The 15,896-nt window shown below is 39.0% G+C and overlaps 1 pseudogene; it reads left to right on the forward strand.

Annotated features, from left to right (window-relative positions):
- Positions 1-2,064: 2,064 nt before the first annotated feature.
- LOC144234690 (melanoma-associated antigen B18-like) lies at positions 2,065-3,111 on the forward strand (annotated as a pseudogene).
- The last annotated feature ends 12,785 nt before the right edge of the window (positions 3,112-15,896 follow it).

Raw genomic sequence — 15,896 nt, forward strand, 5'->3', positions numbered from 1 at the left:
CTTCATTGCAGCAAGTTCTACTGAGCAGTGCTGAATAGAACATAATGCTTGCGTAAACGGATGGAGGAAATGTAGTTATTACCAAAACCTGTGGATAATGGTCACTATGATGAGCACAGACCAAATCTTAGGGAATTAGAGAAGTGACCTTGAAGGTGCAAAATGATTACAATGAAGCTCATGTGATAGAACGAAGGTGATAATCCTTGCAATCCAATATAATTCACAACAAAAGAATGAGTCCATCAACAGAAAAGTGACTATCAAAATAGAGTGCTTCAAATTCCTCAGAGCTTCAGCTGTTTGATGAAGGTGTTTTCACAATGAAGGTGTTTTCAGTAGTCCAGTCCTTGTCCAACATGCTAGGATTGTAATCTCTGAGAGCCATTCTCAGTAGAAGACAAAGAGTTTTGAGAAATAGAGGGTCATTTTTTTAAATGTTTAATTATTTATTTTGAGACATAGGGAAAGAGTAGGGGAGGGGAAGAGAGAGAGAGGGAATCCCAAGCAGGCTCCATGCTGTAGCACAGATATTTAGTAAGGACAATAATTTTGTTGTCATATTAACACAGTTAATAACAGACCATGAAAATATATGAAGCAAAAATTGACATAATGGAAGGAAGAAATAGATTGAATAATTCAAAACACCATTCTCAATAACAAATAGAAGAACCAGACAATTCTTGCCATTTGCAACAACGTGGATGGAGCTAGAGAGTCTTATGCTAAGCAAAATAAGTCAGTCAGAGAAAGACAAATACCATATGATTTCACTCATATGTGGAATTTAAGAAACAAAACAAATGATCATAGGGGAAAAAAAGGAAAGAAGCAAACCAAGAAACAGATTTTTAACTGTAGAGACCAAACTGATGGTTACCAGGAGGGAGGAGGGAGAGGGGATGGCTTAATAGGAGTGCACTTGTGATCAGCACCAGGTGTACAAAAGTGTTGAATCACTGAATTGTACACCTGAAACTTATAATACACTGTATGTTAACTAACTGGAATTTAAATTAAAACTTTTTAAAAAAGAAGATAAGTAAGTAAACTGAGTATTTGAACAACACAATAAACAAAGCAGATACATAAAAAACACCCTTCACAGTCACAACTGCATACACATTCTTCTCAATTGCACATGGGACATTCTCCAGGATAGACCATGTGTGAGGCCACAAAGTTAAGTTTCAGTATTTTAAAAAGATAGATATCATGCAAGGTATCTTTTCTGACGAGATGGAGTTATAAGTCATAACATAAGTAAAACCAGAAATGTCACAAATTTGTGGAAATTAAGTGACACACTTAAACAATGAATGAACCAAAGGAAAAATCACAAAGGAAATTATAAAATACTTACAGGGGAATAAAAATGAAAATACAACATACCCAAACACCTGGAACACAGTGATAATAACATGTAAGGGGAAATTTATAACTATAAGCACACATTAAAAAATGAAATCCCAAATGAACTTAATTCTATAGCTCAAAAAACTAGAAAAAGAAGGACAAATTAAACTCAAAGGCAGCAGAAGGAAAGAAATAATAATAAATTAAAGTAGAGATGAAAGAAATAGAGGAGATTAAAAAATAGAGAAAATCAACAAATTTAAAAGTTGGTTCTTCAAAAAGATCAACAAAACTGACAAACCTTTAGCTAGATTAACTAAAGAAAAAGAGACCAGCCAAATTACTAAAACCAGAAATGAAAGTAAGGACATTACTACTGGTTCTACAGAAGGAAAAAGGATTAAAGACAGTGCTGTGAAAATTTAATACTAACAAATCGGATTATTTAGATGAGATGGACAAATTCCTAGAAACACAAGATCTACCAAGACTGAATCACAAAGAAATAGAAAAACGAATAGACCTATAACTAGTAAGAGGATTGAATCAATAATAAAAAATCTCACAACAAAGAAAAACCCTGACTTTGATGGCTTCACTGGGAAGTTATAGACAACATTTAAAGAAGAACTAACACTAAGCCTTTTCAAACCTCTTCAACGTACCTGCTTGCACTCCTGTGTGTTATCCCTGAACAGAGCCACTATGCCTGGAGGTAAGAAGAGTAACCTCCATGCCCTCGAGAAACACCACCAGGACTGTGATGAGACCCAGGGTCTGGGGGGCGCTCAGGCTACTGTAGCAGCAGCAGGAGAGTCCTCCTCCCCTGCCTCCCCTACCTGCCCTCTCTCTGGGGATAGACCTCAGAATCTGCCTGCCGCTGGGATGCCCAGCAGTCCTAAAGCAGCTGAGGGAACCCCATCTCCTGCCAGTGCTAGTGCAGCTGGTTTCATGCACCGATTCAGAGAAAGGCGCCAAAAGCCAAGATGAGGGAAGCCCCAAATCCTCTAATGGCACTGAGGTCTCATGTAGAGACCCATTACACAAGAAGATGGTTTTGTTGGTGCAGTTCCTGCTGCAGAACTATCAGGAGAAAGAGACAATTATGCAGGCTCTTCAGGTATGCTGAAGTTTGTCATCAAAAGTACAAGTATCATTTCAGTGAGATCCTCGAGAGAGCCTCTGAGCCCATGGAGCTGGCCTTTGGTGTTGATCTGAAGGAAGTGGATCCATCTGGCACTGCTAGTCCCTTGTCAGCAAATTAAACCTCACTGTGGCTAGACAATGAGTGAAGAAGGGAACATGCCCAAGATCAGCCTCCTGATGACCATGCTGGATGTGTATGATCTTCATGAAAGGCAACTGCACCCTGGAGGAGGAGGTCTGGGACATCGTGAATATGATGGGCATATTGGCTGATAAGAAGCATTTCATCTACGTGGAGCCCAAGAAGGTCATCCCGGAAGATTTGGTGCAGCTAAAGTACGTGGAGTACCACCAGGTGCCCAGTAGTGATCCTCTCAGTTCCTTTGGGTCCTGAGAAACCACACTGAGACCAGCAAGATGAGAATCCCGGAGTTTTTAGCCATGGTTCATGATACCATTTCCACTGCCTTCCCAGGTTGGTACGAAGAGGCTTTGAGAGATGAGGAAGAGCAAGCCCAAGCCAGAGCTGCAGCCAGGGCTCACACCGCTGCCTTAGCCAGTATACATGCCAGGGCCATGGCCAGCAGCTGGTCCCACACTAAGTGAAGACTGAGGCTGATCAAAAAGGTTGTATTTCAAATGTTGAAGTTTGAAGCAGATGGCGTTCTTTGTGGAAGAAAACAGCAGTCAACATTCTAAGTGGTAGATGGCCAGGGTAGATCTGGAAGGAACATAGTGAATATCATCTTTGTATTCCTGTTCTAGATGGCAAACTTAGAGTTCTTTTTTCCCCATTTCTTTCTTTCTTTCTTTCTTTCTTTCTTTCTTTCTTTCTTTCTCTCTCTCTCTCTCTCTCTCTCTTTCTTTCACACTTTTTTCTTTTTGTTAAGTGTTATCTCTTTAATAGAAAGTTTAGATAATTTTCAAATCTAAATTTATTAATGATTTCAGTTATATATTTGTTACTATTTAATAGATTTAAGATTAGGAGTTTTATTATTTAGTAGAACAAATTGGGAAACTTTTCATGCTTACTAGAAAAGAACAATAAAACATGGCATTGTTTTTCCTTGGAAATGTGAAAAACTTCAGCAGTAAATTGCTGAGATCAAAAAAATAGAGGATATTAAAGTAAGAGATGTTCAATTCTTGGTTTTCCCTATCCATGTTAGTCTGCTGTTCCGTAAGAATAAAATATGCATACCTGGATTTGCTTAGCCTATTAAAGAATGTAGGAGAAGTAAAAAGTTTAAACACTAGGAGAAAAAAAAAGACAGATGCAAAAATACTCAACAAAATCCTAGCACACCTAATTCAATAGTACATTAATAGGATCATACACCATGACCAAGTAGGATTTATCTCTGGGATGCAAGGATGGTTCAACATGAAAATAAACAGAATGAAGGACCAAAACCTCATCAACATCTCACTGATATAGAAAGAGCATTTGGGAAAATTCAAGATGCTTTCATTATTTGAAAAAAAAAAGTACTCCACAAACTAGAATTAGAAGAAAACTACCTCAACATAATAAAAGCCATGTATTAAAACAAAACCCATAATGAACCTTATACTGAACCTTGAAAAGCTAAACATTTTTCCTTTAAGATCAGAACATGGCAAGGATGCCTGTTTTTGCCACTTTTGTCAACATTTGGATGTCTTAACCAGAGCAATTAGGCAAGAAAAAATATATAAAAGGAATTCAAATTAAAGAGAAGATGTAAAATTATCTCTCTGTACAGTAATAGGATCTTACATGTAGAAAACACTAAAGATTACATCAAAAAAAGTTAGACAAATTCAGCAAAGTAGTAGGATAAAACATGAACACACAAAAATGAATTGCATTTCTATACTCTAACAGTGAACAATGTAAAAAGGATATTAAGAAACAAATCCGTTTATTAAGCATCACAAAGAGTAAAAATACTTATGAATTAACCTAACCTAGGAGGTAAAAGAGTTGTACAGTAAAAACTACAAAGCACTACTGAAAACACTAAAGAAAACATAAATATTTGAAAGACATCCCATGTTCATGGATTGGAAGACTTAATATTATTAAAATATCAATACTCCCCAAAGCAATCTACAGAATCAGTGCAATCCCTGTCCAAAATCCAATGATATTTTTTTTGTGAAAACAGAAAAATACATCCTAAAATTCATATTGAATCCCAAGGGCCCCAAATAGTGAAAGCAGTCTTGAAAAACAACAAAGTTGGAGGATTCAATCTCCTGATTTCAAAACTTAACTACAAACCTTCAGTAACCAAGACAGTCTAGTATTGACATAAAGATAGGTATGCAGACCAATGGACTAGAATAGACATCCCTGAAATAAACCTTTAGAGATATGGTCAAATGAGTTTTGACAAGAGTTATGAGACCATTCAATGGCAAAAAGATGGTCTTTTCAACAAATGGTGCTGCAAAAACTGAATATCCTCATACAAAAGATGAACTTCACACCATATACAAAAATTTATCCAATGGGCCAAATACCTAAGTGTAAGAGCTAATACTTCAAAACTCTTAGAAGAAAACAGGACAAAAATTTTCCACATTGAATTTAACAATGTTTTCTTGGATATGACACAAAGCATAGGCAACAAATGGGAAAAAAAAAGATAAATTGGACTTCTTGAAAATTAAAAACTTCTGTACCTCAAAGGATACTATCAACAGAATAAAGAGGCAACCCACAGAAAGGAAGAAAATATTTACAAAAATATGTGATATAGGATTCATCCAGAATATATACAGAACTCCTAAGACTTTACCCCATAAAAATTAATAAGTAAAAATGAACAAAGGACTTGAATGGACTTTTCTCCAAATGAGATATATGAATAACAATTAAGTCCATGAAAAAACTGCTCAGCATCACTAATCGTCAGGGAAAGGCAAATCAAAATCACACTGAGGGGTGCATGGGGGGCTCTGTTGGTTAAGCATCTGACTCTTGATTTCGGCTCAGGTCATGATTTCATGGTTCATGAGATTGAGCCCTGCATCTGTCACTGTGCTGACAGCGTGGAGCCTGCTTGGAATTCTCTCTCTCCCTCTCTCTCTCTGCCCCTCCCCTGCTTGTGCATGCTCTCTCTCTCAAAATAAATAAATAAACATTAAACGAAAACCACAGCAAGATACCACCTCACACCCATTAAGATGGTTACTGTCACAAAAACAAAATAACAAGTGTTGGTGAGGATGTGGAGAAATTTGAAGTCTTGTGGACGGTTTGCAGGACTATAAATTGATACCAGCCACTATGGAAAACAGTATGGTGGTTCCTCACAAAATTAAAAATAGATTTATCATACGACTCAGCAATTTTACTTCTGTGTATATGCTCAAAAGAAATGAAAGCAGGATCTTGAAGAGATATCTGTACACCTCTGCACATACTGACATCATTCACAGTAGTTAAAATGTGGAAGCAAAGTGTGCATCAACATATTTGAAAAGATAAACACAACATATATACATACAATGGAATACTATTCAGGTTAAAAAGGAAGGAAAGGAATTTTTTTTGGAAGAAAAGAAATATCTGATAAATGTTACAATATGGATGAACCTTGAGAACATTATGCTAAGAGAAATAAGCCAGTCACACACAGACAAATACTATATGATTACACTTACATAAAGTGCCTAGACTAGTCAAAATCAGAGACAGAAAGAATGGTAGTTGCCAGGAATTGGGAGCACGGGAAATAAGGTGTTCTTGTTTCATGAGTATAGAGTTTCAGTTTTACTAGATGCAAATAGTTCTGGAGATAAATGTACTTAATACCACTGAACTATAATTTAAAAAATATTAAGATGATAAATTTATTTTATATGTATTTTACCATCATAAAAAATGTGGGGGCAACAGATGGAATGTATGTTTTCCCAATAATTTCATAATACACTTTATCTTACTGCTGTTTTTGTCAAGTTGACTGGCCCCTGTTCCTATATTCTTTTAAGAGGAAAATATCTGCTATGCCCTTCAAAATACTTAATGTTATTTTCATTGGAACCCTGGCTCCCAGGGATCATTCAATGTACTCCCTGTTTTGTCCCAGTTCCCAGACCATGTACAGATGGATGTACTATGGACTCCCAGTTACCACCTGCTCTGGCCCTTTCTGAATGCCCTTTTACACAATAAGCCTGAAAGATGTTGACTTGGATGGTTGTGGCTGGAGTCTTTTCTGGCTTGGTGTTCCAATCCTGCCCCCCCATATCCAATGATTACTGGATATCAGTTAGTCCTCAAATAGAGATTTAGTCAGCGGTGAGGAAAGGCCAACACAGATGCCCTCCAAATATATCAAAGGATTAACAAACTGGAAACAAGAAACCTTAAGTAATAATTAGAAGAACTTAAATTTGCTGAGCAAAACTGAACACCAGTTAGTAGCTTGTTTTCTCCCCAAACCTCTTGTATTCTTTTCTGTTTCACAGACAAAGAAACTAAGGACTCAGACTTCGTGAATATTACCAACAGATCAACTCTCTCTCCCTGAGGTTCCTAGTGTTTATGGCTATATGTTAATTAATTATAAACAGAAACTCTCTATCTTAAGTATATCTGAATTTATCTCAGCAGTGAGCATAGTGTCTAGCACATACTCAGTTTTCAATAAATAGTTTTTAATGGAACTGTTCTAATAATCAGGACATATGTTTATATACAAATTCTCTAATTTCCTAAAACCCAATTGGCAAGGTTGAATATTTTCTGAGCCATCTTCTTAGTTCCTTCATGCTTCTTGCTTCCATCATGAGGAAAAGAAAAAAAAAAGTAAAACTCTCTTCTTTAGATAACTAGGTGTTCATGTTACTTAAACTGTCATTTCTCCAGTTCTAATTATTATGCATTTTATTATAGATTTTCTCCTGTATTTTCTGCAGGAGAAAAATTCTGTTGTATTCTTTTTTAAAATCTACTTTTGACTTCAGCTTCTTGAAAACCTGGAGGACTAATGTGGACCAGCCAGAGGAATGCGATCTGAAACCTACCAGCAGCTCATGGTTGTGTAAAAATCAATGGTGGACACTACAGTCCTGAGTTACCATTATTTCATGTCTGCTATTACCTAGCTGTGAACAGGTCTCTTAACTTCTCTGTACCTCTCTGTCTTTGCTAGGGGTAGTATGAGGCTCAAAAGAAAATATGTATTTTAAAAACTTTGTTCTTTGAAAAACAGAAAATGTAATGAAAAGTACAAGGCATGGTTACAAACTTTTATAAAGTGGAGTCTTATGAATTAAACAAAATCTTATGGGTCCTCATGACCACCCACACTGCCATCTGTGAAAGAAGGGAGAAGTTCTTTGTTTTGTTTTACTTTGTTGCTGCATTCTTTGGCAAAAGGGACTTGTCTTGCTGCTAGAACCATAATAAAGGCAACAATAGCAGCAGCGGCCTCTTTTTGGCCATCAACTACCCACATCCATAAAATATCTCATACTTTCAGGGACCATAGTTAAATTCTCACATTAAAAGCCCATGTGCTTGGGGAACCTGGGTGGCTCAGTTGGCTAAGTGTCCAACTTTGGCTCAGGTCATGATCTCACAGTTGGTGGGTTCAAGCCTTGCATCGGGCTCTGTGCTGACAGCTCAGAGCCTGGAGCCTGCTTCCGATTCTGTGTCTCCCTCTCTCTCTGTNAGACTGTGTGCTAATAAGAATATGGGGACAGCAGATCTGAGTGTATAAAGACATAATTTGATAAAGAACTTTTAGAACAACTGCCACCATCCCCCCAAGTAAGAAGGTCTCCTGGTTATTATAATCTTGCAGGAATTCTCCCTAGGTAACTAATTTTTTTTTTNTCTCCCTCTCTCTCTGTTCCTCCTCTGCTCACACTCTGTCTCTCTCTCCCTCTCTCTCTTTCAAAAATAAAGATATATATATATATATTTTTTTTTAACCCATATGCTTGGTTCTTCCCCTCCTTCAGGCTGTGTGNATCTGAAACAGGCTCCAGGCTCTGAGCTGGATTTGAACAGAGCCCGACGCAAGATTTGAACCCATGAACCGTGAGATTATGACCTGAGCTGAAGCCGGATACTTAACCGACTGAGCCACCCAGGCGCCCCATCCCCAGGTAACTAATTTTGTGGATAATGCTGAGCGGCATTATTTCCCCATCTTTAGCCTTCTTGAAAATATCTGAAATAAAAGATTTCTTAGACGAATCTCTTTGGGTTGTAAATGATGGAAATCTAACTCAAAGTAGCTTAAGCAACAAAGGGGATTTACTGACTTCTGAAGTCCAGGATTTATTTTAACATTGGCTTGTTCCTGTGATGTAAATAGTTCCCCATAGTCAATTTCCGGCTACCGATGTGACATTACAGAGGGGGAGCTGGGAAGAAGGGTGCACAGCCAGCCCCAGTAGAGCCACCTAGGCACACCCCTCCTTGTGTGCTAGGCACTGTGCTGTATCAGTTACAGAGGTAAACGGAGTAAAACGTGGTCCCTCTTCTGACACACTGAATGAGAAGGGAAGAGGGGGACTCTTCACATTTTTTATGACATTAAGAAGCTGCCAGGTACCTCGAACTTATTTCCTTTCTCTATTGGTTATAAGAGCTTCGACTCTGAATCCAGACTGCCTAGGTTTAAACATCATCCTACAGTTTGCTTATTATTTGATTCTAAGCAAGTTACTTAACCTGTGTCTCAGTTCTCTCATCTCTAGAAAGAGGATAGTTACATCTGTTTTATAAAGCTGTTTTGGGAATGAAATGAATTGATACATGTAGGGCATTCAGAGTAATTTATCATTCATGGTGATTACTCATTAGGGGTTCACTGTTCACACATTACTATTGCCATTTTCTAATCCTAAAGAGACCTGTGATTGACATGTAGTACGATCTCTAGAGAATAACCTGAGAGGTTAAATGGTTTCTTCAAAGACAAACAAAGTACGCCTAAGTTAGTATTTGATCCTGAGTCTGCATAATCCCAAGTTTCACACTTGCTGTACATACCACACTAAGAACAGCAGCACTATTTATCATATGCCCGTTAGGAACCAGTAGCTTTAAATATGCTTTCTAACGTGTTACTCATAATAGTACAATAGACTTGGGTTTTTATTTCCATTTTACAGATAAGAAAACTGAGGGTTAGAGGGTTAAGTAATTTTTAAGGCTATCTAGCCAGTAGGGATTTGAAGCAAGTCTGCCAGATTCATAAAAATGCCATCTTAATACCTCTGCTAAATGACTTACATTATTATTTACCATTACCATTAGGAATCTCATGCATAACATAAATAGAAAGAAGGGAGAGAAATTTAGTTTTTGCTTTCCTTATTCTATGGTCAGAGGACTTCACAGAGAAGGCATTTGAACTGGGTCCTGTTAGATGAATTTTAACAGACTGATGGTGGTGGGGTGTGCACTTCTTCCATAGGAAACTGTATGAACAAAAGCATACAAGCTTGGGAGCAGGTGTATATTTGGTAAATAGCAAACGGACTGGACAGGCATTATAAAATGGGCCGCTGAAGACGGGAAGGTCAGCCTTGTTTGTAGAGGGTTTTTCTGAGCATCACACTAAGGAATTTGGACTTAATTACTTGGCATTAGGAAGCCCCTGAGAAGGGGAATTGCATGAACTGGACTGTATTTAGGAAAACAAGCTTTATAGCAAGTGTAGGGCAGACTTGAGTTGAAGGAGTCTGGAGCCAGGAAGATGAGTTATATGTTACTGCAATTGTTTATGCAAGAGATTATGAAAGCCAGCATTAGGGTGGAGTTGGACAGCAAGAAATGGGTTTGAGAAATACTAAGAAATAGCATTAACACGATCATCCTTGCTTATTAAAATACAAACAAACACACCCAAAACTCTACACACATAGCCACTGTACAGTACACTGGCAACAACATTTTAACACACTGCATCTTTACTGAGCACTTGATAGAGACAGGTGTTATATTCTGTATGGTCAGGAATACAAAGATAAATATGAAAGAGTTTCTAAACAATCTTTTTTCATAACTTACTATTTGCCATGTACGGTTCCAAGCATTTTACATGTATTTTCTAAATTAATTCTCATAACAACCATATGCAGTAGTTACTATAATTTTCTCCAATGTGCAGATGAGGTCACCAGAGGTCAGGGACAGAATAACTGGCGGAAGACCCCACGGTATTCCCAGTACCCTGCATGATACATAAGTACCCCTGTTAGTGTACACCGAGCCACTCCTCTCTGGGCTGGGCAGTTCAGTCGCATCTTAGTTGATCTTCCTGCTTCCAGTCCCCTTAAGATCTCTTCTTTACTCAGCAACCAGAATAATATTTTTAAAAACAAACATAAGTCACTCCCCTGCTTAAAAGCTTTCTGTGGTTTCCCACTCTGCTTAGAATACAATCCCAAATCCCTTCCCACCCTGGATAACTGGTCCTGACTACTGGCTACCATAGGCCAACAACACTCACTTTTTTGCAGGCTCTGGACTATTTTAAGCACTTTCCCACCTCACAGTCTTTGCAAATGCAGTTTTCTCTTACTCGCCTCATCCTGCATTCTTTAGCAGCTAAAATTCTTACATAAACTTTTTTTCTTTTTTTTACAAATAGTTTATTGTCAAATTAGTTTCCACATAACACTCAGTGCTCATCCCCACAAGTGCCCTCCTCCATGCCCATCCCCCCTCCCCCCCACATCCATCAGTCCTCAGTTTTTGTCAGCATTCAAGAGTCTCTCATGGTTTGCCTCTCTCCCTTTCCCCCACCATTTCTCCCCTTCTTCTCCCCCTTGGTCCTCAGTTAAGTTCCTCCTAATCCTCCTATACGTGCAAACATATGATATTTGTCCTTCTCTGCCTGACTTATTTCGCTCAGCATAACACCCTCAAGGTCCATCCATGTTGCTACACATGGCCAGATTTCATTCTTTCTCATTGCCATGTAGTATTCCATGGTATAGATAAACCACATCTTCTTGATCCATCCGTCCATTGATGGACACTTAGGCTCTTTCCATGTTTTGGCTATTGTGGAGAGTGCTGCTATGAACATTGGGGTACATGTGTTCCTATGCCTCAGCATTTCTAGATCCCTTGGGTAAATTCCTAGCAGTGCTTACATAGACTTTTTTGTCCTGTGTGTTTACCAGTTTCGTTTTCATTTTTGTGTGTCTTTGTTGAAGCATTGTACTGAGCCATACTGGAGGCTCAGGAAGAGTTAGTAATATTGATCCTAACATTATTTAATGTTTTTATTTCTTTCTACGTGGAATTTTTGCATTGATTTTTATTTTTAAAATATTGCATTAATATGTTATTGATCTTGATTGTTGAGTTTTGGGGTACCCCTTTTTTTAATGTTTGTTTATTTTTGAGAGAGAGAGACAGTCAGAGCATGAGTGGGGGAGGGGCAGAGAGAGAGGGAGACACAGAATCTGAAGCAGGCTCCAGGTGTGAGCTGTCAGCACAGAGTCTGACACGGGGCTCAAACTCACAATCCGCAAGACCATGACCTGAGCCAAAGTCATACACTCAACCAACTGAGCCACCCAGGCACCGCTGGCGGGGGGATACCCCTTTAAAACTTACACCAGAGGCAAAAGCCTCCCTCTTTTCACCCTCATCCTAGCCTTGGTTACCTGTCTCTCCCACTAACCAGCAAGCTTCAGGATAGAGGGGCCATGTCTGTTTTGTTCACTACTACATCCACTGTGTGTAGCAGAGTGACTGGTGGAGAAAAAGCAGAAAAGAAATTTGCTGAATGACTGAATGAATGGTCAAATATATCATCATATTTCATCATCATCTAACCCTGTTTTGGGGTTTTCTCTCCTGTTCACAGATGAAGAAACTGATGCTTAAAGATATTAAGTTACCTGGTCAAAGTACATATGTGATAAATTAGTCCACAGAAGAGCTGGAATTGGAATCCAAGCCTCTGACTTTAGACCCAGAGCTTTCCTAGTTCACAAGACCCTATCCCAAGGTGCATTAAACAAAAAGCTGAATAGATGTTTACCAAGGCTGTTGCAGAAAGAGGTGCTGGAATTGTATGGGAAACTGGACTAGTTGACTTGCCAGTTCTCTTCCAATACTTAATGTTCTTTAATTCCCTGATGATCACCTTATAACCTACAGTCTCTGTAGAACTTGGTGATTTCAGTGTATTCATCTGCAAAGTTGGAAAATGGCACCCATCTAACGGACTTCTTGGGAACATTAAATAAGATGCTATCAGTTGCCTAATACAGTGTTTGCCATAAAAGAGATCTCAAATGTCAGTAATTTCAATAATAATAAAAATAAACGACTTTGGTGAAAGTATGAACTCTGGAGTTTGAAAGTAAAATAGTGTCTCCTTCCCTCGACTTTCACAGGAAGTGCCACTTTTCCAGTTGGAAGAAGAGAGTTGGACTCTTATGTCACTTCTGTACTTAACCTTCCTGATAAGAGGCTGGTCCACCCTGTTTGAAAGTTGAGAGTCTCAGGCTCTGAGAGTAACAGAAATAGAACCACACACAAGACCACCTGGTTTCACCTAACTCTCCTGCTTCCTTACTTTCTCAAGTGGAACTGATTTCCAGTAGCCTGTAACCAAGACTCTTTCCTGGCTTTTTCCTTTTAGTCAGAAAGAACTTCTTTCTTGAGAGGAACAGGGAGGAGGCTCCACTTCACAGAGAACTTCTCTCCAGCAAAAGCAGCATTCTCTATAAAAACTTTCCACATGGAAAGGAGAGAGAAGAGTGTTTTTTCATCTATGGATAGTAAAGTCAGAGTGAGTGTTTCACTGGATAAAGTATGGTTTCAATCAGCTGATGTTGCACGTGGCAGCCTCTTGGCTCCTCTCCTTCACCTTTTCTGCTGCCAGAATCTTACTCCAAGAAGGTTGGACCAGGCCAGTGATAGAATCAAATCCAGTGCAATGCTCCCCCCTGGGGTCAACTTCATAACCTCTAGAATGGTGTGGGTCTTGTAGCAGACACCCAATAAACACATGCTGAGTGACTGATAAAACCTAAGTGTATAATGGACAACTTTACACACATGCTCACACATTTGCAAGCCTCTGGTAGGAGGCAGCTGTCTGCAGACACTTTCTCCTTTGAATTCCCTTCTATGTTTTTTCTTTCACTTTCTTGGTTTATTTCTTTGCCCCCTCCCATCTTTACATACACTCACACATACACATTAATATGCGGGCAGATACACACACCCCTTCAAAATCAAAAAGACGTGGAGGTATAACAGATCAATTTTACTTATACTTTTGCAGGAAAATTTCCTATTGTGCTGCTGGTTCAATTGTTATGAAAATGAAAGCAGGGCTTGACTGAGTTGGCTTCAATACCCAGATAATTTAAGATTCTATATCATTTTAGGATGAGTTGGTGAGGCATGCTGGTTATTCAAATCTAAGCAAAGTACACAGGAGATCAGACTCTGAGACTAGCAAATAGACAGGGGAGAAAATGGGATAAGAATATGTACTGACAAGGGATAGAAAGATAGATCAAGGGCAAAATAGAGCAGAAGCAGAATGGATGGAGGGTAGAAAAGGTAGGGTACTTATCTTGCTCTCACTGCTAAAACCAATGTGATCTGACAGACAACATGACACCCAGCATGTATTTTATGTCACACAGGATATGAGTACCCAGTGGTCATAGCATGCAGCAGAGTGCATTTACAATAATGTAAAAGGATATACTAACAGCTACAAAAGCATAGGAATGAGGAATCTAATGTGTGTAACATTAAGGAGTCCAGATGGGTAGCAACTTGGAGATCTGCTAAAGGATAAGTAGCTGTACTCCAAGCCACAAAGACGGACACCTGATGTGGGGCTGGCTGGTTCAAGAGCAGGGCATGCTCTGAACTTGGCAGGAAGTACAGTGTAGCTGATCACAAAAATGACCCTTTTGCCATGTCAGCTTTGCAGCTTATCCCTTCAAGAGGTATACTCTATTCTCCATCCATTGATTCTCCACCCATTTGACCATTTAACCTATTTTTGTCATGTGTCGAGTGGATGCTTGAAAATAATTTGCTCGCTGGGGCTTGCCTCTTCTCTCTTGCTGATATTGGAACCCTGACCATCATCACCATGGGAAGATTCCCAGGCCAGCCTATTGAATGATCCAAAATGCTTTTCCCTGTCACCCTTATCATTCAAGCCAACAGACACCTGCCGACCATCAGTAGCAGAATTATCTACCTGACCAGCATGTGAATGAGTCTGGTGAAGACCAGGAGAAGAATCATCCAACCAAGCCACATCCAAATTACCAACATACAGAATTATACACTAAATTGATAGTTATCATTTAAAGCCACTAAGTTTAGGAGTGGTTTGTTTTTGTTATGCTTCAAAGAATAACTGCTATACAAGGGTATCAGATGGGCATTAGTCTAGGGATTTGAGAACAAGAATTCAGTAAACAAGAACTCAGCCTTGGGAACAAACTAGGAGGCCAGTAACAAGAACTTGACTACAAGGGGTACAAGATCTCAGAAAAATGAGCAAATCTGTAAGATTTTGGGATCTCACAATAGGGTCAGACAGTCTTAAAGGTAGACATGTTTAACATCAAAATGTGGACAAAATTCACTAAGTGCCTCCAAGATCAGATCAGGACTGTTGCTAGGAACACTGAGTTTTAAAACTTTCCTACCCATCTCTTTCATGATTACTATCCACAGAAGCTATCCCAAACCTTTTCCAAACTCCTCAGGAGCTAAATCACACTTCATTTTTCTTACTCTCTTTCAGGCCTCAGTCAACATTCTGCCACAAAAGGTGTAGACTTGACCACAGTCATCCAGATTTTTCTCCCTCTCCCCTCACATGATGGAGGAAATGTTCTCCTTGGGCCTGATGTTCCTCATCCTCCCCGTGCTCTAGATCCACTGGAAGGATTTCCATCACTCACTTCCTCTCTCCCATATCTTCACTCTCTTTCCTTTTACTCAGTTTTCCCCATCAGAATGGAAATATCCCAGTAAGTTCCATTTTTAAAAGTCTCCCGTATTCCACCCTGTTCCTGTGACCACCCTGCTACTCTCTTCCCCTTTCTTGTCAAACTCTGGGAAAGAGTGGTGCACTTATTGTTCCTATATCCTCCCTTCATTTAGCTTCCAACTTTGATTTTTTTGTTTATAATGTCTTCCCTCAACACTCCATGAAATTGCTCTCACCCAAAGCCAGGAACCAGATTAAGCCTGACATAGGCAATGACATTAACCTCCTTCTTCCTGATTATGTGTGAAAGGTTACAATAATCTGTCACACATTCTAGTTTCCCTTAGGATATTTTTCCTGGAAGTGATCTACAACTTCTCCAAACTAGAGGATGTCTGTTCAATTATTTATTAGGAATTGTCCTCATTGGCT

The sequence above is a fragment of the Crocuta crocuta genome, unplaced genomic scaffold (assembly GCF_008692635.1).
Source record: "Crocuta crocuta isolate KB4526 unplaced genomic scaffold, BGI_CrCroc_1.0 scaffold180, whole genome shotgun sequence".
NCBI classification, from domain to species: Eukaryota; Metazoa; Chordata; class Mammalia; order Carnivora; family Hyaenidae; genus Crocuta; species Crocuta crocuta.